Genomic DNA, 27711 nt, shown 5'->3' with positions numbered 1-27711 from the left:
CCGCATTGAGAACATTGTTTTCTAAGCCGGGCAACCGTTTGAAAAAGGATTTTGATATTCAAAGTTCCCATGTGTGGGAGGTGTCCTTGATTTACCAGGATACTAATTTCTAAATTGAAATGGGATGTAACATTTCTTAAATAAGCCAGTAATCTTAATTATCTGTGCATGTGGCAATCCTTGTTTTTAATCAGGTGCTTTGCCATGGATTAATTAATTTCTATAGGTGAGTTGTGATGTCTAGATTATGAGGGAGATCTAGAACCTTTATCTTAGCAAACTGAATCTTGTGTTTTTTTCTTTGGATCATTTGCTGTCCCCCTTATTCACAGTATCTCTTGTGAGCTTGGCTAAAGATGCACCTGTGCCAATAGGTAGCACACATTTGAAGCTGCCAGTATTTGTGTGACTTCAAGTAATGGATGAGCGGAAATTTCACATAACTAAAGTTTGACCAAATTTCCATCACCACCTTTCCTGTAGACTGTGTAACTCTCCCCGACCGGTGTTTGGAACAGAGCTACAATGTCCAATGTTAGCATCATGTTGATCCTGATATGAGTTTCAGACCACATATCCACCCATGTGATTACAGGTCCTCCCCAGGTTACATACAGCAAGTGTTTGGGAGACCAGCGGCTTGGATTTGCAGATACCCTCGTCATGTGGGAACTCAACTTCCAGCAGTATCATTGCATCGAGCATTGGCATTGATAGGGTAGACGGCCTGAACCTTTGTCCCAGGATGGAAAAATCAAATACCAAACGGCATAGCTTTAAGGTGAGAGTGGCAAAGTTTATAGGGCAACTTATTTTTGCACAGAGGCTGGTGGGTGCCTGGAACACACTGTGATGGTTGTGGCAGGTACGATAGTGGCATTTAAGAGAATTTTGGATAGGCACATGAATATGCATGGAATGGAGAGATATTGATCATGTGCAGGTAGATAAGAGATGGCCTTGGCATCATGTTCAGCGCAGACATTGTGGGTCGAAGGGCCTGTTCTTGTATTGTACTCCTTGTTCTTGCAGAGAAATGTGAATGGTTGTGTTAAACTCCCTAGTTTAACTGCATCTTGCCCTGGATTAGTTTAGTTTAGAGATACCGTGCAGAAACAGACCCTTCGGCCCACTGAGTACCAGCCAACCAGTAATTCCTGTACATTAGCACTATCCTACACACTAGGGACAATAAACCCTCGCAGAAGGGAGAACGTACAAACTCCGTATAGACAGCATCGGTAGTTGGGATCAAACATGGGCTTCTAGCTGTGTAAGGCAGAAACTCTACCATTGTGCCACCGTGCTAATCTATGTTAGCCTATGTTTTAATTTAAATATATTGGCAAGCAATCGCAATTCTGACTGATGAACTGTTCGGATTATGAATATTTCTCTGGAATGAAAAACTGTCATAACCTGGAGAAGAGTTGAACTAAGACTTGTTGCCATCTCCATGATATAGGTCTACCCTGCCCTGTATCATCTGCTGAGACTCTTATCTCTGTCTTTTTGTTATTTCTGGATTTCAATATTGTCCTGGCTGATCTTTCCTGTACCATCTGAAGCTCGTACTCCTATCTTCACTTGCACTAAGCCCAGTTCATCTGTCGTAATTTTTGCAGATGTAATGATATTGGTTTATTGGTATTGCTTTATTATTGTAGAAACAAGGAAAGGCAGCTGCAGGTTTACACATGGACACTCAGCGGTTTAGGCAGCATCTCTGCGGAACATGGATAGGTGACATTTTAGATTGGGACACTTCTTCAGATAGAATCCATGTTCTACAGAGATGCTGCTTGACCTGGTGAGTTACTCCAACACTTTATGTCCCTTGGTTTATTGTTGTCATGCGTACCGAGATACAGTGGAAGCCTTTAGCTTGTGTGCTAACCAATCGTATGTGTAAGAATGAACTGCAGATGCTGGTTTAAACCGAAGATAGACACAAAAAGCTGGAGTAACTCAGCGGGACAGGCAGCATCTCTGGAGAGAAGGAATGGGTGACGTTTTGGGGCGAGACCCTTCCTCAGACGGGTCTCGAAGCGAAACGCCATCCATTCCTTCTCTCCAGAGATGCTCCCTGTCCCGCTGAGTTACTCCAGATTTTTGTGTCTGTCTTCAAATAATACTATGCATGAGTACAGTCAAGCCATAGGCAAGTATAACAGGTAGAATGAAGTGAAAATTGTTCATTGCCTCCTAGTTTGGGGCATCCTCCTATTAAAATGTTGTACATTTTTTAATTTCCTCTGTTGCCTTCACTTTTCAGTTGTACATCTCAAGTCAAGTTTATTGTCATAGTGCCTTAAGGTGCACCTGTGTTCATGGTCTTTGAGGAGGAGATGTTTCATTGTACCTGCACCTTATTGTATGCGTGCGTTTGGCAATAAACTCGACATGACATTGTTGCTGACACGCATTGATTGAGATCTGCTGATGAGGAAGTCAAGGATCCTTTGCAGCATTTCCATTTTGCTGCTCTGCTTTTAACTGCCTTTTGAAAGCAGGGTTCATGCCATCGTTCTCTCCACTTCTCATTCACGGTTCTCCTTTCGGTTATCTTATGTTTTTTTGGTGTTAAACTTTGTTCCTGTGACATTTTGTGGAAATTAAAAGTTATCGTGGCCATAAACCATTCTCAGCCCTGCAGTTCTTTAATTTAAGAACCTTACCAATCCCTCGTTTCATTCACGTGGTCAATAAATCCAAGTCTCTATTTGTTTCATCAAAGCCTTCCATTAAAAAAAAATAGTCACATCTAGAATTGTTTACTCTGGAGCTTATGTCAGAAGCTGAGGTGAGACCTGATAGAGAGATATAAAATTATGAGAGGCATTGATAAGGTAGACGGTCAGAACCTTTTTCCCCCAGGGTGAAAATTTCAGACTAGAGGGCGTAGTTTTAAGGTGAAAGGGACATAGCTTTTAAGGTGATGAGTGCCTGGAACACAGTGGAGGGAATGGTGGTGGTGGAAGCAGGCAGGATAGTGGTATTTAAGTGACTTTTAGGTAGTTGCATAGATATGGTTCGTGTGCAGGCAGAGGAGATTAGATTCACGTGGCATTGTGTTCAGCGCAGCCATTGTGGGTCAAAGAGCCTGTTTCTGTGTTATGTTCTATGTTTTATATTTATTCTATTGTTGATCCATCTTGTGAATAATCCTGTAGGCTCTATATTGAACAGTTGCTGTGGATTTAATATATTTTTAATGGATAGTTCAAAACATCACTCAGCTCTTTCCCATTATTTCCTAAAGATGAAAACATTGGCTGTAGGTCTTTCTGTTTGTAACATATTTTGTCCTTTGATAATTTGGGAGGGACCTTTAACGCCATACGTCTGACTCGTGATAACCCATTCTAATCGGCGTGAAACTGCAGGCCTGCACAGTAAAGTGATGCAATGCACCAGAATGCAGAGATTGTCCTTGGTTAGGGTGAGAGTTTTTATGTCCTGGATCATCATTCTACTCTCCTTCTGTTAATTAATTAGACACCATTTCTAACTGAATTTACTGTTCGGTTCGTGGAAGGAATTAATCTATCTCAAACGTGGATCAATGCTCTCTTCTGTTGCTGACTTCAGCTTGAATGTGGAGAAGGGAAAAAACATAATGCTCTCGTTGCCAGGCATTTAATTCACTCGTGTTGTAGTTGCTGGGCATTCTCCCTTGAGCTGTGGAAGCAAAGTAACCAGGGGTCGGTCGGTCCTTTTCACTGCTTTATTTCATGTGGTAAGAGCCTTCATGTTTTACTCCCACCTCCCACGTTTTTGCTTGTCTGCTTTGAATAATTTGGTCATTACAATCAATTGACATTACTAACTTCCTTATCATCCACATATCTCTTTTGAGATCAACAATTTTGCTGTTGTGGTACTGTGCAGAAGATGCACATATAACAGTAACTACAGTGTTCTGCTTGGGTGACTGAATAACTGGGATTGGTTTAATGACACATTCTTAACATCTTGCCCATTTGCCATATCATGGTGTTGCATAATATTGATATATCGTTTCTGACTTATTTCCTCTGGTACACAAAAATGCTGGAGAAACTCAGCGGGTGCAGCACCCGCTGAGTTTCTCCAGCATTTTTGTGTACCTTCGATTTTCCAGCATCTGCAGTTCCTTCTTGACGACTTATTTCCTCTGTCGGGTTTCAACAGAGCAGGATCGTGAATAAGCAGTGGGAAGAATGAATTTATTTTGTATGATTTTTACACGCTTTTCTTTGGTCATAACCAGAACATTAAGAAACCCTATTCTTTAAGTAATGAAATCTTTGCCTTCTGGAACCAGCAGGAAGCTTTTTGGCGTGCTGATTCGTCAAGAAGATGGCAGCACTTTCTGTGTGCCTCTGAAATGTTAATCTGGAGTCTACGAATGGTGATTAAGGAAACTTAGTCAGTGACCTGTTAACTGGAGCTGAGGATGTTGTTGCTGTTGATTGGTGATGAAGTGCTGAACTCTGCCCTGTGGTAAATAATCTATTTTATTTTAAAAGGGAAAAAGCCTTGTGGCGATTGTAGAATGGCCTTCAGATTATACATGGCCTTCTCCCTACATCTCAATCTCCTTTTTTGCTTTTTATTTTATTTACCCTTGCTTGTTAACTCCCCTAAAAAATACTTCCCTTCAGACTTCTGATTTGGCTATTAGTTTGTATATGTTGCTGCCGTCAGTGATAGGGCAGTGATTAGTTACGGTGTCTGTGAAGGATGCAGCACTTTTGGAAAAGTCCAGGACCTGCCAGGAGAAGTGGAGTAGGCAAGTACTGCTCGGCCAAACAAGAGGAACACTACTTGCTACTCCCATGATACAGGATATCGTAGAGCCCTGAGGTTGCTATAAATTATTCCTGACTCTCCAGTGCTAATAAAGTGAGCTCACTTACATTGCTTGCCCAGCCAGCAGTGGTTTTGTAGTACTTGTATCTATGATGTGGCTTATTCTTGTCTGAAGAAGAGTCCTGATATCACGGGTCCATGTTCTTCAGAGACAATGTCTGACCTGCTGAGTTATTCAAACTTTTTTGGGTAAATCAGCATCTGCAGTTTTGTTCATTTTTGTTTCGATTGATTAGGTTTAACACTGTCGAATATGGCTCCGTAGGTGGTGATTTGCAGTCTGAGTCAGATGTGTGGGGAATGTTGCACCATTGGAAGTCCCTTGAGATGTTAAGCAGAAGTGCGTGTGCCTGTCTGTAGATACAAGGAAATGCAGATGCTGGTTTAGAAAAAAAGTAACTCAGCGGGTCAGACAGCATCTCTGGTGAACATGGATAGGTGATATTTCAGGTCGGGGTTCTTTTTTATGGACTGAAGAAGGGTCCTGACCAAAATTTTCCCCTATCTATGTTCTCCAGTGTGTCTGTCTAGTTAGCTGGGAGGAAGGATTCCATGGGGCTTGTTTGAAGAAGAGTTCCAGGAGAATTATCTTTTAATAGTCAGCAGTCACTTGTGTTTATTCAATAAAGAAGAAGCAAATGAATTGATTATTAAGTTAAGTCTAGTTTATTGTCCCATGTACAAGGCAAATGAGGTACAGGTATAATGAAAACCTAGAGGTAGTCTATATGTTTTGTTGCTGGGGTAGGATTGGATTTGTGCATGTTAGTTCAATGCTTTAAAGCAATTGTTACCTTTCCAATCACTACATCACAGACATTTCCTTCCGTATATCCGCCATCTCCTCTCCAATATAAAACACATTTGTCCACCCACTCGAAAATCAACACAAAACTGCAGATGCTGAGAATCAAAATACAGGAAATATTGGAACTACTCAGCTGATCATATAGATGTACGGCACAGAAACAGTCCTTCGGCCCACCTTATCCATCCCTATCAGGTCGGCCTATTGGGCTTGTCTCATTTTCCTACATTTTCATTTCCCTCTAAACTCTTCCTATCCATATATCTGAACAAATGTCTTTTTAAAAGTCATAATTGTATTTGCTTCGGCTAGAGAAACTGAGTTTGTCTCCTATATGAGACCTGTTCTGACAGAAGGTCATCGATCTAAAATGTTGACTGTTTCACTTCCCACTGAATCTATGTAACAGATAGAGAGACTGGCATGGAATCTTGAGCAAAACACAAAGTACTGGAGGAACTCAGTGGGTCAGGCTGTATCAGCGGAGAGAATGATGATGATAATAACAATCTGAAGAAGGATCCTGACCTGAAATGTCGTCTGTCCAATTCCCTCCACAGATGTCGAAACAAGGAACTGCAGATGCTAGTTTAATTTTTAAAAAGGACACTGTTGGAGTAATTCAGCGGTACAAAAAAAGCAGTGTGGAGTGGCAAAAGATGCTGCCTGGCCCGCTGACTTCCTCCAACACTTTGTATTTTGTTATTTAAGCGTTAACCAGCTAATCCCACCTCCCTGAACTTCAAAACTCTGGACATTTTTTCCATTGCAGGCCATTGGCCTAATTGTCAATTATCAATATAATTTGCATGTCACTGGCAAAAATGAGCATTTCTTTCCTATCCCTACTTGCCTTGTGAAGATGATGGTGATTCAATAACTTGACCTTTTGCAGTCCCACAATGGTGCTGGGCAGGACCCCGGACCCAGTGATGATGAAGGACAGGTAACATATCTCCATGTCAGGATGATATGTGACTTGGCGGGGAGCCTGCAGATTGTGGTGTTCCCATATCCTTGTTGCCCTTGTCCTTCCATAGGATGGGAGACTGTTTGTGAGCAGCTTTCCTGGGCATTTTGTAGATAGCATGTGCTGCAGGCATTGTGTGCAGGTGGAAGAGGGAATTAATGCTTAGGGTGTGAATCAAGCCATGTTGTTGAATTGCTTAAAGGTTAATGGAGCTGCATTTACCGGAGCTAGTGAAGACTATTTCACAGTGTTGCTGATTTAGTCATATACAGCTTGGAAACAGGTCCTTCGGCCCAAATTGCCCACACCAGCTACACTAGTCCCACCTGCCTGCATATCCCTCCAAATCTGTCTTAACCATGTACCTGTCTAACTGTTTCTTAAACGTTGGGATAGTCACAGCCTCAACTACCTCCTCTGGCAGCTTGTTCCATGCATCCACCACCCTTTGTGTGAAAAAGCTACCCCTCAGATTCCTATTAAATATTTTCCCCTATACCTTGAACCTATGGCCTCTGGTCCTCAAGACTGGTGTCTTGTAGATGGTGGTTTGGCCTTGTAGTTCAAGGAAGTTGCACCCTCAATGTTGGGTCTGCTCTTGACATTTTGCTATATCTGTCCGTTCTTGTTAAATTTGTGGTCAGCAACCCCCATTTGGATGACTAGATGATGATAATCCTGTGGACGATCAAGGGCTGATGATTAGACGCTCCCTTGGTAGAAACCGCCATGCATGACACTCATGAGTTGTGAAGACCAGCCCATATATCCTCATGTGTCCAAGTCTTGCTAAATGCAGGAACTGGGTTGCTTCCTTTTCTAAGGAGTCGCAAATAATATTATGTATGACCAATGTTGAACATCTGCATCTCAATCTTCTCCCCTATTTAGCAATGCTAATCATAATCATAATAGCAATTTATTAACCAAGTATGTTTTGCAACATACAAGGAATTTAATTTGCAATAATTTGCAATACAGTCAAAAAGCTACAAGATGCCCAAATAAATGTTTAGCATGAACATCCGCCACAGCGACTCTCCCACTGTGATGGAAGGCAAAAAAACGTTCAATCTTCTTCCTTCTTTGGTCTCCTGAGGTCGGGGCACTCAAATCTTCCGTTGTTGGGGCGATCTTCGTTCCTGCAGCCGACGTTCGAGCCCTCCGCATCGGGGCGATCAAGCTTCCGCCTAGGGGGGGGGTCACTTCAGCTCCCTGCGCCGGGCGATCAGATCTAGTCGAACCTCCTGCGGCTTGGAGCTTCCCGACATCAGTCTCTACCCGAGACTGCGAGCTCCTCGATGTTGAAATCCGTGGGCCGCGGTTGGAGTGTCGGTCCCAGGCTAGGGATCGCAGGCTCCGATGGTAAGTCCACGGCTCCACGATAGGGCTCAAAGTCAGTCTCGAGCAAGGCCGCCAGCTCTATGATGTTTGGCTGCAGAGCGACCGGAGATATGATCCGGAAACATCTCCCGCAAGGAAAGAGATTGGTGAAAAAAAGACTCCCCACAACCCCCCACCCCCACCTCATAAAACAAAACCAGAGAACATTAATACATACTTTTTATAACACATTAAAAATAACAGAAAAGACAGACAGACTGTTAGCGAGGCAGCCATCACTGATGGCGCCACCTGTTGGCCGGTAAGGAATTTTATTTAATTAACAAACTTAAAGTGGGAACTATCTGCTTGAAGATGGACACAAGATGCTGGACTAACTCAGCAGGACAAGCAGCATCTGTGGATAGAAGTAATGGGTGTTGTTTCAGGTTGAGACCCGAATCTGAGTCTGAAGAAGGGTCTCGACCCAAATCATCACCCATTGTCTCCAGAGATGCTGCCTCTCCCGCTGAGTCGCTCCAGCATTTTGTGTCTATCCTCGGTGTAAACCAGCATCTGCAGTTCCTTCCTATTCCTTTTTGCTTTAAATCTTATTCCATGTTTGGTTTTCGACAAATGCTGTGTCCACAAATTAAACAGTTCTTTTGTTCACCTATCAATTAAATTTTATGATCCCCTGCATTTTTGTATCGCAACACACTCGTGATGTTCTTTTTTTCTGTTCCCTTGTCCTTGTTCTTTCTATTCCCTGATTGTTGGCTGATTGTTCTGTGCAGCTTTCAAGAAATCCTCTGCTTGTCACATGCTGTGAAGAAACCTAGATATATATGTTGGCTTAATCTTCAACAAAAACCCATGTCCTTTCTCCATTTCTCAAGTGGATTGGATGCAGTCTAAATATACACACATATACATATATGCAGCTATATACACAGACATATGTTTACGATAGTGTGGATGGGGCTAGCTAATGCTATCCCACTTTTCAAGAAAGGAGCGAGAGAGAAAAAACAGACCAGTTAGCCTGATTTGGTGGTGTGAAAGATGCAAGAATTATCAAGATTCATTTGGATAGCAGTAAAAGGATTGTCAACATGGATTTATGATTTTACAATGCATTTAAGCCCTCCCATTTTTATGAGATGCATTCCAAACGAAGTTTATTGTAACCTGTGCTACTGCCTGAACAATGGACATATATCACTTAAATGCAATTGTTTTCAGTTGTGTGGAGAGACCTGTATATTGAAAATGCTTTTTGCCTCTAATATGTCATAAAATTTACTTATTAAAATCTTCTTACAAAGACATTAAGTATTTTCTTTCTATCACCCAAGGCATAGCGAGCTGCCAACTCTCACGAAGAGGTAAGGGAGGGAGATGGAAGGAGGGAAGGGAGGGAGAAGAGAAGAGAGGGGTGAGTAGATCGAGAGAAGAGAGGGGAGCGGGAGATCGAGAGGAGGGGAGAGAGAGATCGAGTGGGGAGAAGGGGGACAGGGAGAAGGGGGAGAGGGAGAGTGGAACGAAGCACATTATAATGCACAGCCATCCCATTCCGACCAAAGATTTAGAGCATCCACTAGTTCTTTGATGCGGCCGCCGCCACCGAACCCCCCGACCCACCATTGCACCCAAAGATGATAGAGCATTGTACAATATTAGATTGCAACCCTTTTTCACTTGGGCTTGTGATCTTTTGTGATGACAATTCGATATGGGTAACAGCCGCCCATTTTAATTGAGCTCGAAAAACTCCTGGTCATGGACAGGGATATTGTGGAGACCAATCCCTTACAAGATCAAAAAAAAAAGAAAATGTCTTTATTATTAAAGTAAAGATCTATTAAAAATGATTTAATAAATTTCTAATGTACCGACAAACACTGTGGGCCGTTGAGCACACGACAGAATATCGACTGATAATAAAAGTATTTTCTCCTTTCATTTATTGGGAATCTAAAGAATAAGTAGGGTCATTTAGATTTACGATTAGAATACTTGATAGCAGAGCAGTGGGATGAAATTTAGATAAGGACGCAATGACAGTGTGGGGGAAGCCCAGTAAAATGCCTCAAAAAATGGCGTCGACGATCACACACGTGATACTACGCGTTTTTCAAGGAGTGGTCTATCTTGCTCCTCTATAATCTTTGGTGGTGGGGAGGAGAGTTGCGCAAAACTAATTGGTGGTAATTATTGTGCTTATAGTGGGGGAGAAGAATGAACAAATCTTCTATTTAAACATTTGTGAATTAAAATAACCATTACATTTAGAAAGCCTTTTTCACTTGCATTTTGTAAAAATATAAATTTTAATTTAATACCTATGCAGGGATTAAAATAGAAGATGTATTAAATAACATTCTGATCATTTAATCCTGTCAGCACTGTGGCCAGCACACTGAGATGTCCTTCATTTGGGCTAAGTAGGATAGCATAAATATTGCGTGAATGGGTGATCAGTGGTTGGCCTGCACTCGATGGGACGAAGGGCCTGTTTCCGTGCTGTATCTCCATTGTAAACTAAACTGAATCTGTGGAATCTTGTTCTTTTCAATATATAACTGATGACTGCCAACTTTCCTATTTGGTTGAACTTGGGAAAACTTGTGATTTTTCTCTTCTGTCCGAAATTACAGTGCCTTTGGTTTGTGAGTACACTTCATTGTATTCAGGTGTAAGATGGAACTGCAGATGCTGGTTTAAACCGAAGATAGACACAGAAAGGAGGGTCTCGACCCAAAACGCCACACCTTCTCTCCAGAGATACTGTGTGTCCTGCTGAGTTACTCCAGCTTTTTGTGTCCATCTTCATTTTATTCATGTTGTGCAATGAATGACCTGGCAATGCCAGTGTTTGTATTATTGTGACATGAAGATTGGCTTCCATTCAAATGGATAATTCCTTCACCATGTTCAAACAGAATTGGATTAACATTCAAATCATTAGGTTTTGGATAACAAATTGCTGGTAAAACAGAGCCACTTTGCTTTCTGAAGTACAGAATAGCATGCGTCCCTTTATAATTAGTTTTGTTATGCTGTGTTTCTGAAGCACCCACACATTGATGTAACTTCATGTGATCAGTTCTTTCTTCTTCTCTGCTGGGTGAATACTGTGGGTTTTCTGAAATGTTTCATTTGGCAGCTGTGTTCAGAATGCTGATTTGAGCCACAAACAACGTTTTCTACTGTTATCTGGCTGTAAAGTACTGAATAATTCACCAATTGTAATTTTCTATGTGAAGGGAAAATTGTGGATTTTCTTTCCTTTTCAATATTTTTATTCAAATGTTTCATTAATAAGCCAAGGCCCAGCTAATGTTAAGCATCGCCTGAATTCTGGCTTGTTTTTGATGGATAACATGCAGGATGACAGTAAGTATTTCATGCTACTATCATAGACCCAGGGATCTTTGAGACAGTATCAGCATTTAGTAATGTTAACATATCGAATCTGAGGATCTTGATGTGATGCTAATTATGAGCACTAAGATTCACAACTGTAGACTATTCAACTATCTTGTCAGATGTATGGCAAAGATCTTTATTGGCACAGTTTTATATCTACTATGTTTCAGATCAGGTTTACATGCTGGAGGGCCAGCAAGTGGTTGTACCTTCTAGTACACCTTTGAAGTTAATTAATCAAACCGGGATTTCTGTGTTTAAGTGGATTTTTCTGCTGTTGGGGAAGAAGGATCTCGATTCTGAAGAAGGGTCTCGACCTGAAGCGTTACCGATTCCTTCTATCCAGAGATGCTGCCTGTCCCGCTGAGTTACTCCAGCAGTTTGAGTCTATCTTTGGTATAAACCACCATCTGCAGTTCCTTCTTACACATAATTCATTGGATAGCCTACTCTGACTCTGTATGTAGACTGAGAATATTTCTAGTGAAGGTGCATTGAGTTTGTAATAGATGGTGAATATGTAGCACTTCCGTGAGCACGCTTTAGAAAATGTTGAAGGATGGCGTGACTAATCTGTAATGACTACTTGGGGTTGAAAATCTTTATTCTCCTTTCAACTTGTGTTTAAGGAAGAAAATATGTTTTTGGTTGGGTCTGACCAAAGGGGTTTCAGGCTTGTCATTCTGATAGTCACATAACACACTATGTCCATTGACCATTCATACTGTTCATCTTTTTAGTCAGCCAGGAAATGTACATTGTTGGAGTCTTTTGAACTGTGGATCCAAATTCCAGACTTGGCCTGTTATCTTTCAAGAATGTTAAGCTAATCATTAATTTTGCTGAGTGAATTCCAGAAAATGCTGTCTTTGCAACAGAAAGCCTGTAGAAATTAGAAAAAAAACGAATTCAGATTTCTATCAATGTTGCATTCCCTTCTACAATGGAGTTTCATCGTCAGTCACCACTGTTGCTGGCTGAATCATGGGTGGTGATGAGTCAGTGTGCAGGAGAAAGGTAGAACAGCTGATTGAGTGTTGCTGCAGCAACAATCTTTTGCTCAAAGTCAACAAGACCAAGACCAAATGCAGTCACAGTGGCGCAGCGAAAGAGTTGCTGCCTCACAGCCAATGCAGCGCCGGAGACTCGGGTTTGATCCTGGTTATAGGTGCTGCCTGTACGGAGTTTGCACGTTCTCCCCGTGACCTGCGGGGGGTTTCTCCGAGATCTTTGGTTTCCTCCCACACTGCAAAGACCTTCAGGTTTGTAGGTTAATTGGCTTGGTAAATGTAAAAATTGTCCCTTGAGGGTGTAGGATAGTGTTAATGCGCGGGGATTGCTGGTCGGCGTGGACCTGGTGCTGTATCTCTAAACTAAACTAAACTAAACACTAATCATTGACTTCAGAAAGGGGAAGTTGAGAGACTACGTGCTGGCTTTCATTGGTGGGTTAGTGGTGGATAGAGTTAGCAGCTTCCGATTCCTGGGTAATTCCCATGCCTCTTCCAGCTCCTATCATTGGGCAGGAGGTGCAGAAGCCTGAAGTCGCACACTACCAGATTTTGGAACAGATACTTTACTACAACTGTCAGGTTGTTGAACCAGCCCACACAACCCTAAACCTACCTGGACAATGGAACACTATGGTCCACCTCTTCCATTACCATGGTACTTGTTGTTTTCTTCAAATTATTCTTTTGCACTAGTGTCCTTTCTTTTTCTTTAAATAATATGTTGTTTATGTATGTTTTATGTATTATCTGCTTGTGTCTGAGTCTAATTCTGCTGCAAACAAGATTTTTCATCCACGTCCTTGGCATTTGACAATAAGCTCAACTTTCCTTAGTCTATTTATTCAGCAAGCAGTAATTGAAACTGTGTAAACTTCAAGGTAGAGCGATGCTATCAGCACATGAAATAAATTTGATTGAATGTTTGTCAAGATGAGTTATTTAACGAGATGAGATGAATATGTCAAATTCACTTAATTGCATGGAATCCTGGGATTTTTCAGCATTTTATCATCATATATTCTGTGGTCTTATCCAATGGAAATTTGAACCACTGTAATATGATAGACACAATAGGCTGGAGTAACTTGGCAAGACCGCAAGAAATTGCAGAGAGTCGTAGATGTGGCTCAGTCCATCACACAGATTAGACTATCTGCCATTGACTCCATCTACATTTCATGCTGCCTCGGGAAAGCAGCCAACATGAACAAAGACTTGTCCCACCCCAGTCATTCCATCTCCCTGCTTCAGTTCAGCAGAAGGTATAGAAACTTAAAAGCACGCACCACCAGACTCTGGAACATCTTCTTCCCATCAATCAATCAATCAATCAATCAATCAATCAATCAATCAATCAATCAGATGTATTCATCACATACACAATAAAGTGCAGTGAAATGAACTTGCCAGCAGCGGTACAATCAAAAAGAACACACAATCTATATTACTAAGTCTGATCTTGACCACGTTCTGTTGTTCTGTATATTGATTTTAGAAAAAACGTTGCCACCTACGGCTGTGATTTTTGGCCATCTTACTCAGAGTCCCCCTCCGCTGCGCAGGACAAGAGGATTTTTCCCATCGATGAAAAGTAAAAGATTCATTAGTGTTTAAAAAATGTTGAGATTCTCTCTCCTGAAGGCCACGCCCCTTCCGGAGGGACTATAAAACCCAGAAGTGTTGAGTGCCTCAGTCAGTCTCTGCAAGATGGGGGAGCGAGAAGGTCACGTCTCTCAGTCTGAACTGTGAATAACACTGATCACATGTCTACTAAACTGTGAGTGCCCTTAATGTGGTTTGAAAATGTAGTTTGTAAATGCTTCAGTGTTTTTTGCTTTGAAAATGCCTACATTGGAAAGTGGTTGGTGTTGCTTCTGCTTTGAAAGTGCCTCATTGGAAAGTGGTTGGAGTTGCCTCTGCTTTGAAAGTGCCTCATTGGAAAGTGGTTGGTGTTGCCTCCTATATAATTAAAACTCTAATCTTGACTGCTTCCTGTTTGCACTGTATATTGATTTTAGAAAAAACGCTACCTCGTACGGCTGTGATTTTTGGCCATCTTACTCAGAGTCCCCCTCCGCTCATCAGATGCCGAGGACCCATCGATAAAAAATAAAAGAGTTGGTAGTGTTTAAAAAAATGTTCAGATTCTCTCTCCTATCAATCACGCCAGGAAGGCAACACCCCTTCCGGTGGGAGGGTGAGGGACTATAAAGCCCCGAAATGTGGGCGTGGCTCAGTCTCTGCAAGATGGGGGAGGGAAAGGTCATGACTCTCTGTCTTTGGTGGCCTTGACCCCTGCTTGAAATGGCATGACACTGCACTTGAATTTGGTGACATTGCACCCTGTTTGAAGTGGTATGAAACTGCACTTGAATTTGGTGGCCTTGCACCCTGCTTGAAATGGAATTTCAAGGAATAGCCATGAGTTAACTGCCAGCCCATCAGCCATGAGAGAACTGCCTGCACAACACGCTTGAGTGACTGAGCCGCCATCCCAATAATCCATCCGGCCACAATGTCCATACTAGCCCTCTGGAAACCAGTCCCCAGTCCCTTCAGCCCACAATGCCCATACTAGCGCTCCAGAAAGCTCCCTCTTCTCCCCCCCCCCCCCCCCCCCCCCACAGGCCACCAATATTGGAATTTGTGGAGAGGTGGAATATTGCTTTGGGGGACCAGCGCTCACGTGTGAACCTGGGACCCAACGGGTCCCACTTAGTCTAGTACACAATAAAAATTTAAGACAAACATCCACCACAGCATTCTTCACCGTGGCGGAAGGCACAAAGTACAGTCAGTCCTCCTCCATTGTTCTCCTGCGGGTTGCCAGATGTACAGGCCCTCTCGTCTGGAAGGTAAGTCCCGAATCGGTGCTTCCGTACCACAGACCGTGGCTTCGGGATGTTGTAGGCCGGCGGTCGGAGCTCTGAGCGGTGCTTCCACAAGATGGGTACTGTCTGATTCATCTCTACCCCATTGTGGACATTGGACTTTGTCTATAGAACTGATGTGCTACATTGCTGAGAACTATACTCTGCACTCTTTGGTCTACCTTTCCCCTTTGCTCTACCTATCGTACTTGAGTTTGAACAGATTATAACGTACGTATAGTACATCTGATCCATTTGGATAGCATGAAAAAGCTTTTCACTATACTGACAATATGTGACAATCATAAACCTAAATCTAAAATGTGAAACTTTTCAACTGAGAATAAAAATGTTGTAAAGTATGCTGAAAAATTAGATATCAGTTGTTGTGGGTATCACCATGGTTGACTTGACCAAGAAAAAAAACTTCAAAATGTACTAAAATTTAATGCAGCAGGGAATTCAGTTTGCTGATATCTGGAAGTTTGGCATAAAAGCTGACTTTGAATATGACAGAGAAAATATACCTCTACTAACAGTAACCCTCTGTGCAGAACCGTTGGATAAGATTTCTCCAATTTAACATTGTTTTCAACCTCATGTTGCAGTTTGCATAGAAGATAGACGCAAAAAGCTGGAGTAACTCAGCGGGTCAGACAGCATCTCTGGAGAGACGGAATAGGTGGCGTTTGAGACCCTTCTTCAGACTGTTTGCACATATCCATGCTTTAATGGGATTGGTCAGAATGCTGCTGGAGGTTTATTTGTTTATGTGGTTTGAGTGCACAGGTTGTATTAGTGGTAGCAAATGTTTTGTTCAAGTGGTGTCCATTCTCGAGTTTCTATTGTTCCTACTAGAACTCATAATATTGCAAAGCACTTTATTCCTTTTGTTGCAGAAACAACTTCACAATGAGTATTATGGAATCCATTTTAATCCCACTGACCATTTCCATTTTAATCTCGACTCCCTTGATTGATCGACCATTTCCAAGAGTCAAGAGTGTTTCATTGTCATATGTCCCGGATGGGACAATGAAATTCGTACTTGCTGCAGCACAACAGAATATGTGAATATGTAAACATAGTACATAACGGGGGGAAAGAAAAAGTTCAATAAATAACAATTATAGTGCAATAATAATATAGTCTTTTGCAGTTCAGAGCTCAGAGCTTATTTGTTGTTGTGTTTAATAACCTGATGGCAGTAGGGAAGAAGCTGTTCCTGAACCTGGACGTTACATTTTTCAGGTTCTTGTACCTTCTTCCCGATGGCAATGGTGAGATGAGTATGCGGCCAGGATGGTGTGGGTCCTTGATTATTTTGGCTGCCTTTTTGAGGCAGCGACTACGATATATCCCTTCGACGGTGGGGAGGTGAAAGCCTGTGATGGACTAGGCAGTGGTCACAACTTTATGCAGTCTTTTTTGCTCCTGGACCGGGTTCGAGTTGCTGAACCAGGCCACGATGCAACCAGTCAGAACGCTCTCTACCGTGCACCTGTAGAAGTTTACGAGAATCCTCTTCAACATGCCGAATCTCCGTAATCTTCTCCGGAAGTAGAGTCGCTGATGTGCCTTCTTTAAAATTGCATCGGTGTGCTGAGTCAAGGAAAGATCTTCGGATCCATGACTGGAATGGGGCATTTGAGATGCAGTATTTAGAAACATAGAAACGTAGAAAATAGCTGCAGGAGTCGGCCATTCGGCCCTTTGAGCCTGCACCGCCATTCAATATGATCATGGCTGATCATCCACTCAGTATCCTGTACCTGCCTTCCTTCCATACCCCCTGATCCCTTTAGCCACAAGGGCCACATCTAACTCCCTCTTGAATATAGCCAATGAACTGGCCTCAACTACCTACTGTGGCAGAGAATTCCAGTGATTCACCACTCTCTGTGTGAATTTTTTTTTTCTCATCTCGGCCCTAAAAGATTTCCCCCTTATCCTTAAACTGTGATCCCTTGTTCTGGACTTCCCCAACATCGGGAACAATCTTCATGCATCTAGCCTGTCCAACCCCTTAAGAATTTTGTAAGTTTCTATAAGATCCTCCCCTCAATCTTCTAAATTCTAGTGAGTACAAGCCGAGTCTACCCAGTCTTCCTTCATATGAAAGTCCAGACATCCCAGGAATCAGTCTGGTGAACCTTCTCTGCACTCCCTCTATGGCAATAATGTCCTTCCTCAGATTTGGAGACCAAAACTGTACGCAATACTCCAGGTGTGGTCTCACCAAGACCCTGTTACAGCTGCAGTAGAACCTCCCTGCTCCTATACGCAAATCCTTTTGCTATGAATGCTAACATACCATTCGCTTTCTTCACTGCCTGCTGCACCTGCATGCCTACTTTCAATGACTGGTGTACCATGACACCCAGGTCTCGTTGCATCTCCCTTTTTCCTAATTTAATGCTATTTATAACTGATCAAACGTCATTCACTCTGTGAAACACTTTGCAGAAACACTATCACAACAAATATTTTATTCATGAGATGCTGTAATTGAAATTAGAATAATTGCTCCAGCACTGTGGCGTCGTCGCGAACTGCAACAAGGTTAAAAGTGCTGATCTTTCACTTTGCCCTCCATCCCAGTTAAATATATTAACACGACTATTTATAGACCCAGTTTGCTTCGAGCACTGTGACTGGCAGTCTTAAATTCCATTGCTATGACTGTCCTTGATACAGGAAAACCTGTTGGGAAATGGGAACTGCAACTGGAGAGTGTACACATTATATACAAATAGACTTGTGCTTCTAATCTGCAAACGGCACACTTGGATCTAAACAAAAGAAAATTGTGGAGATCAGGGAGCGGAACAAAGTGGAAATTTGATAGTTATTCAGGAGAAACAAGGAATTGCAGATGCCGGTTTACAAAATGAGGTACAAAGGGGGTCAGCAGGCAGCATCTCTGGAAAATATGGATAGGTGACATTTCAGGTCAGGACCCTCTTTAGACTGATTATTGGGTAATTTGGTCAAATAATTTTGGAAATAGGTATCTCATTTGACCAGTGAATATCTGATTAAATTAGATTTATTTCCTAAGGACAAAGGGAAAAACTTGGAGAAATGTATTGTACTGAGATTTGTTGTGACATAGGACGCCAGAACTGCAGAAATGAGTTTTAAAATTGCCGCCTTATAAAATCTGCCAAAAATATGTTTTTTAAATATTATGGGGTCGGCATAGTCGGGGAAATGAAACAATGTGGGGTTTGACATAAGCATTGCTCTCTGCTTTCCGTTGTAAAATTCCAAAACACTTGAACAAACTGAATATATGTACTTCTATGATAAAAGTGTTTAAAATAGATACACTTTTTCCAGATTTGTGAGCTTTCACAGAGATTTTGTACAATATCACAGATCATACACAGTAGCAATGTTACAACATTTTGAGATTTAAAAAATCAAGTCTGCAATTTATCCCATCAGATAAAGCATAACAATAAATTTAATTTGACACCTAATTCACTTTCATATCTCAAGTAATAAAAAGGTTATGGCCATTTTCATACTCGGAAATTAGCATCTTGTTCCCTATTGATTTTCTATGGACATAACAAAAAAGCTGTGATCGTGGACAGTCAAAAGCCCATAACCTTCTTAAAAATTAAGAGAACTGAATGAAATTTTCAGTTATCATAGATTGAAGCATTCTGAAACAAATATAAAATAATCTTACTTGGATGACCTGAAATTAAAGCATATAATTAGTTAGTTACCCAATTGTAGCTAATTTCAAACTTCAATTACTAGATGTAAACATCTATCCATTTCTTAATAAATGATTAACATTTTTAAATAGCCCAAGTGTCCAAATAATATTCACAAATAATTCACAATAAAACATGATTTTTAAATCTGATTTACATCAATTTATAGGCCAAATGGAAGGAATTTAGTGTTCATTTGCTGTAAATTAAAGTCAATTTAAATCGGCTTTCTAGTGGGTTCCTGTGAACGCGCTGGTTTAGAACGTTCACATTGCGCTGGATCTGTGCCCTCAAGTGCCCAGAAAAATACTGCGGGATATAAAGAGCCCAAAATGAACTACTCGCTATAGAAAACTTTATGTACAGGGTTCTTAAGAAGCCCCATTTAATGTAAAAATAAGGTACATACCTTTAATTGTTTGCTTTATAAAACCCTGGGGCTGCGAGAGGTTGCGGAGTGAGAGCGTGATTTTTAAACTACTATAAATATTATACAAGGCCATAAAAACTAATAATACCTTTTGCGACGGGGTCTTTCAGTGATTTTCCGTTAATGATTTACTCGGCTGAACATTTTCGATTGGAACAGCCTAGTAAAAATCGCGTTTTAAACCCGCCCCCTCTAAACAGCGCCAAAATCACACACAAGGGGTGGGGCAGATGCTCAGCCACGATTCAGGTAGGTTTTGTAACATACCTATATACAGCAAATGATTAGAGTAATTGTCTCTGAATTTTAATTTTGTACTATGTTTGAAGGAAAAATCCAGAACATATTACAATAAATGCCTTTCCAAAGAGGACAGTGGCCTCCGTCGTTATTAAATGGAAGAACTTTGGAACCACCAGGACTCTTCATAGAGCTGGCCACCTGGAAGGGGCTTGGTCAGGGAGGTGACCAAGAGCTCCACTGTGACAGAGCTCCAGAGTTCCTCTGTGGAGATGGGAGAACCTTCCGGAAGGCCAACTATATCTGCGACACTCAATCAATCAGGCCTTTATGGCAGAGTGGCCGGACAGAAGCCACTCCTCAGTAAAAGGCACATGACAGCCCGCTTGTAGTTTGCCAAAAGGGTTATTTTCTCTGGTGCACTGGTCTGATGAAACCAAGATTGAACTCTTTGGCCCGAATGCCAAGCGTCAAGTCTGGAGGAAACCAGGCGCCGCTCATAATCTGGCCAATACCTTACCTACGGTAGACAAAAATGCTGGAGAAACTCAGTGGGTGAGGCAGCATCTATGGAGCGAAGGAATAGGTGACGTTTCGGGTTGAGACCCTTCTTCATCATGCTGTGAGGATGTTTTTCAGTGGCAGGAACTGGGAGACAAGTCAGGATTGAGGAAAAGATGAACGGAGCAAAATACAGAGAGATCCTTGATGAAAACCTGCTCCAGAGCATTCTGGATCTCAGACTGGAGTGGAGGTCACCTTCTGACACGACACGACCTTAAGCACACAGCCAAGACAATGTAGCAGTGGCTTTGTGACAAGTCTGTGAATGTCCTTGAGTGGCCCAGCCTGAGTCCGGACTTGAACCCGATCGAATATCTCTGGAGGGACCTGAAAATAGCTGTGCATCGACGCTCCCCATCTAACCTGACAGAGTTTGCGAGGATCTGCAGAGAAGAATGGGAGAAATTACCCAAATACAGGTGTGCCAAGCTTGTAGCGTCATACCCAAGAAGGCTTGAGGCTGTAATCGCTGCCAAAGGTGCCTCAACAAAGTACTGAGTAAAGGGTCTGAATACTTACGTAAATGTGATCTTTCAGTTATTTCATTTAAATACTCTGCAAACATTTCTAAATACCTGTTTTCGCTTTTTTTATTATGGGGTATTGTGTGCAGATTGATAATTTAAAAAAAAAAAGAATTTAATCAATTTTAGAATGAGGCTGTAACGTATGAAAATGTGGAAAAAGTGAAGGGGTCTGAATACACTCTAAATGCACTGTACCTTTTGCCTGATGAGAGAGGGGAGAAGAGGGAATGTCCTGGGTGCGACTTGTCCTTGATTATGCTGCCTCTATTCCCATGAGGCTGAGGGGTGACCTTATAGAGATCTATTAAATCATGAGAAACATGGAAAGGATTGATGGGCACAGTCCCTTTTCCCAGTGTATGGGGAGTCTACACTAGAGGTTATAGATTTAAGGTGAGAGGGAAGGATTTGAAAGAGGATCTGAGTGTCAAATATTTCAGAGTTGGTGACTTTATGGAACAAGCTGCCAGTGTAAGTTATAAAGAGAAACAATTACAATGTTTTAAAAAAAAAACATTTGGAAGGTACATGGATAGGAAAGGGTTTGAGGGATATTGGCCAAACATGGGCAAATGGAATTAGGTGGGTAGGCATCTTGGTGAACATGGACGAGTTGGGCCAAAGGGCCAGTTTCTGTGCTGTATAACTTTGAGACTTTGGATTGGGAATTAAACTTGTAACTTTCTCACTGGAGCCCAAGAATGAGCCATGGCTTACACTTAGTGAAGCATCACAAAGTCCTTAAGAAAAGAGTCAAGCAGTCATTGGAGGCGAGGGAAGAGGAGGCATAAAGATCCAAGTGTTTATAGCGAAGAGAAGCTTTTACTAGAGTTGAGAAAGAACAGGATAGCAAAATTATAAGATACTGGCATAACGATGAGTCAGGCAGCTTCTCTGGAGAATGTGGATAGGTGACATTTCTGGTCAGGACACTTCAGACTGATTGCAGTAGAAGGGCCCTGATCTGAAAAGTCACCTTCCTTGTTCTCCGGAGATTCTGCCTGACCTGCTCAGTTACTCCAGCACTTTGTGTCATTTTTAAATATAAACTAGCATCTGTAGATATAGTAGACAATAGGTACAGGAGTAGGCCATTCGGCCTTTCGAGCCAGCACCACCATTCACTGTGATCATGGCTGGTCATCCACAATCAATACCCCGTTCCTGCCTTCTCCCCATATCCCCTGACTGCTATCTTTAAGAGCTCTATCTAATTCTCTCTTGAAAGCATCCAGAGAATTGGCCTCCACTGCCTTCTGAGGCAGAGAATTCTACAGATTCACAACCCTCTTTGTGAAAAAGTTTTTCCTCATCTCCGTTCTAAATGGCTTACCCCTTATTCTTAAACTGTGGCCCCTGGTTCTGGCCTCTCCCAACATCGGGAACATGTTTCCTGCCTCTGTGTCCAAACCCTTAATAATCTTATGTTTCAATAACTCTCATCCTTCTAAATTCCAGAGCGTAGAAGCCAGCCGCTCCATTCTATCAACATATGACAGCCCCGCCACCCCGGGAATTAACCTCGTGAACCTACGCTGCACTCCCTCAATAGCAAGAATGTCCTTCCTCAAATCTGGAGACCAAAACTGCACACAATATTCCAGGTGTGGTCTCACTAGGGTCCTGTACAACTGCAGAAGGACCTCTTTGCTCCACAACTCCTCTTGCCATGAAGGCCAACATGCCATTTGCTTTCTTCACTGCCTGCTGCACCCGTATGCTTACTTTCAGTGACTGATGAACAAGGACCCCAGACCTCATTGTTCATCCCCTTTTCCCAACTTGACACAATTCAGATAACAATCTATCTTCATGTTTTTGCCACCAAAGTGGATAACCTCACATTTATCCACATTAAACTGCATCTGCCATGCATCTGCCCACTCACCCAACCTGTCCAAGTCACCCTGCATCCTCATAGCATCCTCCTCACAGTTCACATTTCCACTCAGCTTTGTGTCACCTGCAAATTTGCTAATGTTACTTTTAATCCCTTCATCTAAATTCCCAGCACCGAGCCTTACGGTACCCCACTAGTCACTGCCTGCCATTCTGATAGGGACCCGTTAATCCCTACTCTTTGTTTCCTGTCTGCCAACCAATTTTCTATCCATGTCAGTACCCTACCGCAATACCATGTGCACTAATTTTGCCTACTGATCTCCTATGTGGGACCTAATCGAAGCCTTTCTGAAAGTCCAGGTACACTACATCTACTGGCTCTCCCTTGTCCATTTTCCTAGTTACATCCTCAAAAAAATTCCAGAAGATTAGTCAAGCATGATTTCCCCTTCGTAAATCCATGCTGACTCGGACCGATCCCGTTACTGGTGTTAGTTAAAGATCGCGGCAAGAGGGCCTGAAAACACCGGGTTGGCTGAGGAGGCCAGATATAGACCCCGACCTCGGGTGGACTATGAGGGGGAGAACTGGATATTTTTAGTGCCTTCCCTCACAGTGAATTCTGCTGTGGGGGGACGTTTCTTGTTGATTTCTATAGTGTACTGTTCTGTGTCTTTTTTTTCTTTTTCTCTTTTTTGTTTTGTATGGATTTATTGACATTTAATCTGTTCAATTAGTTTAATCAATCTCTGTAAAGCACTTTGGTTCAAATTGATTTTGTTGAAAAGTGCTATATAAATAAACATTATTATTATTATTATTATTACTGCTATCCAAATGTGCCGCTATTTAATCTTTTATAATTGACTAGCATCTACCCCACCATCGATGTCAGGCTAACTGGTCTATAATTCCCTGTTTTCTCTCTCCTTAAAAAGTAGGATAACATTAGCTACCCTTCAATGCTCAGGAACTGGTCCTGAATCTATAGAACATTAGAAAATGATCACCGATGTGTCCACGATTTGTAGAGCCACTTCCTTACATACCCTGGGATGCAGACCATCAGGCCCTGTGGATTTATCCAACTTCAGTCCCATCCGTCTACCCAACACCATTTCCTGCCTAATATGAATTTCCTTCAGTTCCTCTATCACCCCAGATCCTCTGGCCACTAGTTCATCAGGGAGATTGTTTGTGTCCTCCTTAGTGAAAACGGATCCAAAGTACCTGTTCAACTCATCTGCCATTTCCTTGTTCCCCATAATAAATTCACCTGTTTCAGTCTTCAAGGGTCCAACTTTGGTGTTAACTAATTTTTTTCCTCTTCACACACCTAAAGAAGCTTTTACTATCCTCCTTTATATTCTTGGCTAGCTTACCTTCGTACCTCATGCTTTCTCCCTGTGTTGCCTTTTTAGTTATCTTCTGTTGCTCTTAAAGTTTCCCAATCCTCTGGCTTCCTGCTCATCTTTGCTATGTTATATGTCTCTTTTAATTTTATACTCTCCCTGACTACCCTTGTCAGCCACGGTCGCCCCTTACTCCCCTTGGAATCTTTCTTCCTCTTTGGAATGAACTGATCCTGCACCTTCTGTATTATTCCCAGAAATACCTGCCATTGTTGTTCCACTGTCATCCCTGCTAGGGTATCTTTCCAGTCAACTTTGGCCAGTTCCTCCCTCATGGCTCCATAGTCCCCTTTGTTGAACTGAAATACTGACACCTCAGATTTACCCTTCTCCCTCTCAAATTGTAGATTAAAACGTATCATATTATGGTCACTACCTCCTAATGGCTCCTTTACCTCGAGTTCCCTTATCAAATCCGGTTCATTACACAACACTAAATCCAGAATGGCCTTCTCCCTGGTTGGCTCCAATACAAGCTGCTCTAAGAATCCATCACGGAGGCACTCCACAAACTCCCTTTCTTGGGGTCCAGTACCAACCTGATTTTCCCAGTCTACCTGCATGTTGAAATCTACCATAACAACCACAGCATTACCTTTGTGACATGCCATTTGAACTCTTGATTCAACTTGCTCCCTATGTCCAGGCTACTGTTTGGGGGGCTGTAGATAACTCCCATTAGGGTCTTTTTATACTTACAGTTCTATCCATACTGACTCTACATCGCCTGATCCTCTTGCAGCCATGTCTCTGTAATTCTGTAATTCCCACACTATCATACTCGCCAATTTCTAACTGAGCCTCAATCTCATCCACTTTATTTCTTATACTTCGTGCATGCTTATATTCACCTCACCCCTCACACCTCTTGTATTCACCTCACCTCACTTTACTCTCTTATCCCTTCCCGAACTTTCCTTCCCATTAATTTGGGAGTCTTTTGTAACTTTTCCTGTACTTACTTCCCCTGTAACTCTTTATACTCCCAATTTGTCAACCCCCCCCACTATTTAGTTTAAACCCACACACGTAGCACTACCAAACCTGCCTGCCTCCCACTGCAGTTAAGTTGTAACCCGTCCCTTATGTACAGGTCACCCCTCCCAGAAGAGATCCCAGTGGTCTATAAATCTAAATCCTTGCTACCTGCACCAGTCCCCCAGCCACACATTCAGATCCCCTATCTCCCTGTTCCTGTCCTCACTAGTACGAGGTACTGGAAGCAATCCAGAGATAACCACTCTAGAAGTCCGGCATTTCAGTCTTCTTCCAAACTCTCTAAACTTGCGTTGCAGAACCACCTTCCTCTTCTTCCCGATTGGAGACGTCGTCTGTGCCCACGTGCACAACTACTTCCAGCTGTTCACCTTCTCCCTCTCGAGGATGTAAATCCTGAAAAGAGGTTTATATTGCGCGGGAGGGTTAATCTTGAAATCTGCTAGCACCAGGGTTCCATCCAGTGTATCGAGTCTCGCCAGCCGCAGGCAGCAGAATGTCTCCCTTCTGTTTCACCCCACCTACACCCCTCTGCTTCCCGGACAATGGTGACCCCTTCACCCACCACTCATAGCTCTGGGGGACGTCGGTCTTCACGCCAGGCTGCGAGTTGCAGTCATCGCTAGGATTGGAGCGACCACCAACACGGAGAACCGCCAGCAGCTTGGACCCCGCTGGAAACTCGTGTCATCTGCCACCTACACTGACAGCCATTAAAATCTACGCAAAAAAATTTCCATTCCGAAGACCGACAAATTCTGAATTACGAAAGGTGTCTGGTCCCAAGGCTTTCGGATAAAAGGTTGTGCACCTGTACCCGTTTTCATTTGGCACAACCACTGGAGTCTCCTGCACTCCACGGTTACTTCCCTTTCTCCCAGACACCCACATTCGCTCTTCCTGTATCCTTGGCTGACAACCTCACTGTAGGTCCTGTCCACAAAACTCTCCTTTTCCCGGATGGCCCGGAGGTCATCCAGCTGCTTCTCCAGTTCCCCAATACGTTCATTCAGGAGCTCCACCGGGACACAATTTCAGCAGTCTCGAGTCAACTAAATCATTAAGCAGTTTTAATTTAAGCAGTGTTTCCCTATAAGAAGGTAATTTCCCGAAATTTGGGAAATTCTGGTTGTCTTTGGGTCATTTTAGGGAAATTGAATAATTTCATGGAAATTTCCGCATCCGGACCGCGAATGGGTGTAAAGGGCCTGTCCCACTTGGGCGTAATTTGCGTGTAATTTACGCGACATCATTTACGCATCACGACACGCGCGTCGTGATGCGCGCATGGTGTGCATTGCGCGCGCATGGTGCGTGGTGACGTAGGGAGTGATGCGCGATCACGCGGCGTCCCAGGATCTTGGGATGTACAAAATCTTCGCGTGCCATCTGTGTAATGCGCAAATGACGCCCAAGTGGGACAGGCCCTTAAAGATAATACACACAGCCCTGCCGGTTTGGCACTCAAATGTTTAAACAGAGCGCTGTCAGTTTAATTTGTGGGAATTTAAACGAAGAGCTGTCGGCTTGAGCGCTATGGGTTGTAAATATAGCGCCTCCGGCTGCAGCACTATGGGCTTTAAACATAGCGCTATGGGTCACAGCCAGTGGGTTTCAATCCACTCCCACACTTCTGGAGACCTGATATCATTTGGAATTCTCCTAAGTGGAAGTTGAGCCTTTGATTATTTTTCAGGCAGTGTGAAAAGTTACCAGTGGGCAGTGAGATTGCAGTTACATTGGGATTGGCCATGATCTTACAGAACGGTGGGTGGGCTCAAGGGGCTGGGAGGGAGGGGTGGAGAGAGGAGGAGAGAGGGAGGGAGGAATGGAGGGAGAGGGAGGGAGAGAGAGAGAGAGAGAGAGAGGGGGAGCAAAGGAGGGAAAGGGGGAGAGTGGGAGGGAAAGGGGGAGGGAGGGAGAGTGTAAGGGAGAGAGCAGAGACTGAGACACATGAGAGCAGGTTGGAAAAAATGACAAAAGCTGTTGTCGGCAATGAAAGCTGCCTTGCATAACACTATACAAGTGAGTAACAGAAGCAGGCAAATACGGTGTAGTTACATAGATCTGTTTTGCCTTGTTCTTTGTGTTGTTAACGTGGGTCCACGAATGAATCATTTTTGAACATTTCAGGAAATACCATCAAATTCGGAATTTTAAGGACATTTTTTTTTTGGAAGTACAGAATTTAAGTCAGTTACTGGGGTCAAGGAAAGAGCATGGCCATGTTTCCACCAACCTTTCCACCACTACGCACAAGAAGCACATGAAGCGCAAGACGCCATTGTATGTAGGTGCCGAGAAGTGGCTGAACAATTTCTAATCTTGTGATGTGGACTTGATAAGAAGAAGATGAAGTCTGTTCTTTTACATGGTGGAGGAGGGGCAAGATCAAATGAGGAACCAAGTTCAGATGCAGTCTGAAATTAAGGGCTTAGTATGTGGAGGTGAGAGTTTGATTGAACAGAACATACATCGGAGTCTGTCTGTTATATCAGGTCTCCAGAAGTGTGGGGGTGGATTGAAACTCACTGGCTGAATCATGGCCATTGAAAATGCTATTTGCTAATGAACGAGTGCGTGTTTTGGGTGGGGTGGGGGGGGGGGGGGGGGGGGGGGGAGTTGCAAATGTAATGACAGAGTGAAGCAAGATAGTGGTCAGATATTACCGTACACAATCCTTCTTCTTCCTCTGTGGG

The 27711-nt window shown here is 42.8% G+C and overlaps 1 protein-coding gene across 4 annotated transcripts in view; it reads left to right on the top strand.

The window, feature by feature from the left end:
• Nucleotides 1-27711, top strand: part of grinaa (glutamate receptor, ionotropic, N-methyl D-aspartate-associated protein 1a (glutamate binding)) — an 81130-nt gene that overhangs the window by 11540 nt on the left and 41879 nt on the right. Inside the window, exon 2 of one of the 4 annotated variants that reach the window (XM_055649253.1) lies at nt 596-781. The exons of 2 other annotated variants lie outside the window; for them this stretch is intronic. The gene's annotated coding sequence lies outside the window, so the exon portion shown is untranslated. Of the gene's footprint in view, nt 1-595; nt 782-3641; nt 3740-27711 lie in introns of those variants that run through there. One more of the 4 variants, XM_055649270.1, reaches the window with a different exon arrangement.

Source organism: Leucoraja erinacea, chromosome 2 (genome assembly GCF_028641065.1).
Source record: "Leucoraja erinacea ecotype New England chromosome 2, Leri_hhj_1, whole genome shotgun sequence".
In the NCBI taxonomy this organism is placed as follows: Eukaryota; Metazoa; Chordata; class Chondrichthyes; order Rajiformes; family Rajidae; genus Leucoraja; species Leucoraja erinaceus.
The sequence above is the reverse complement of the archived record's forward strand: the minus strand, read 5'-3'. Positions and strand labels throughout refer to the sequence as shown.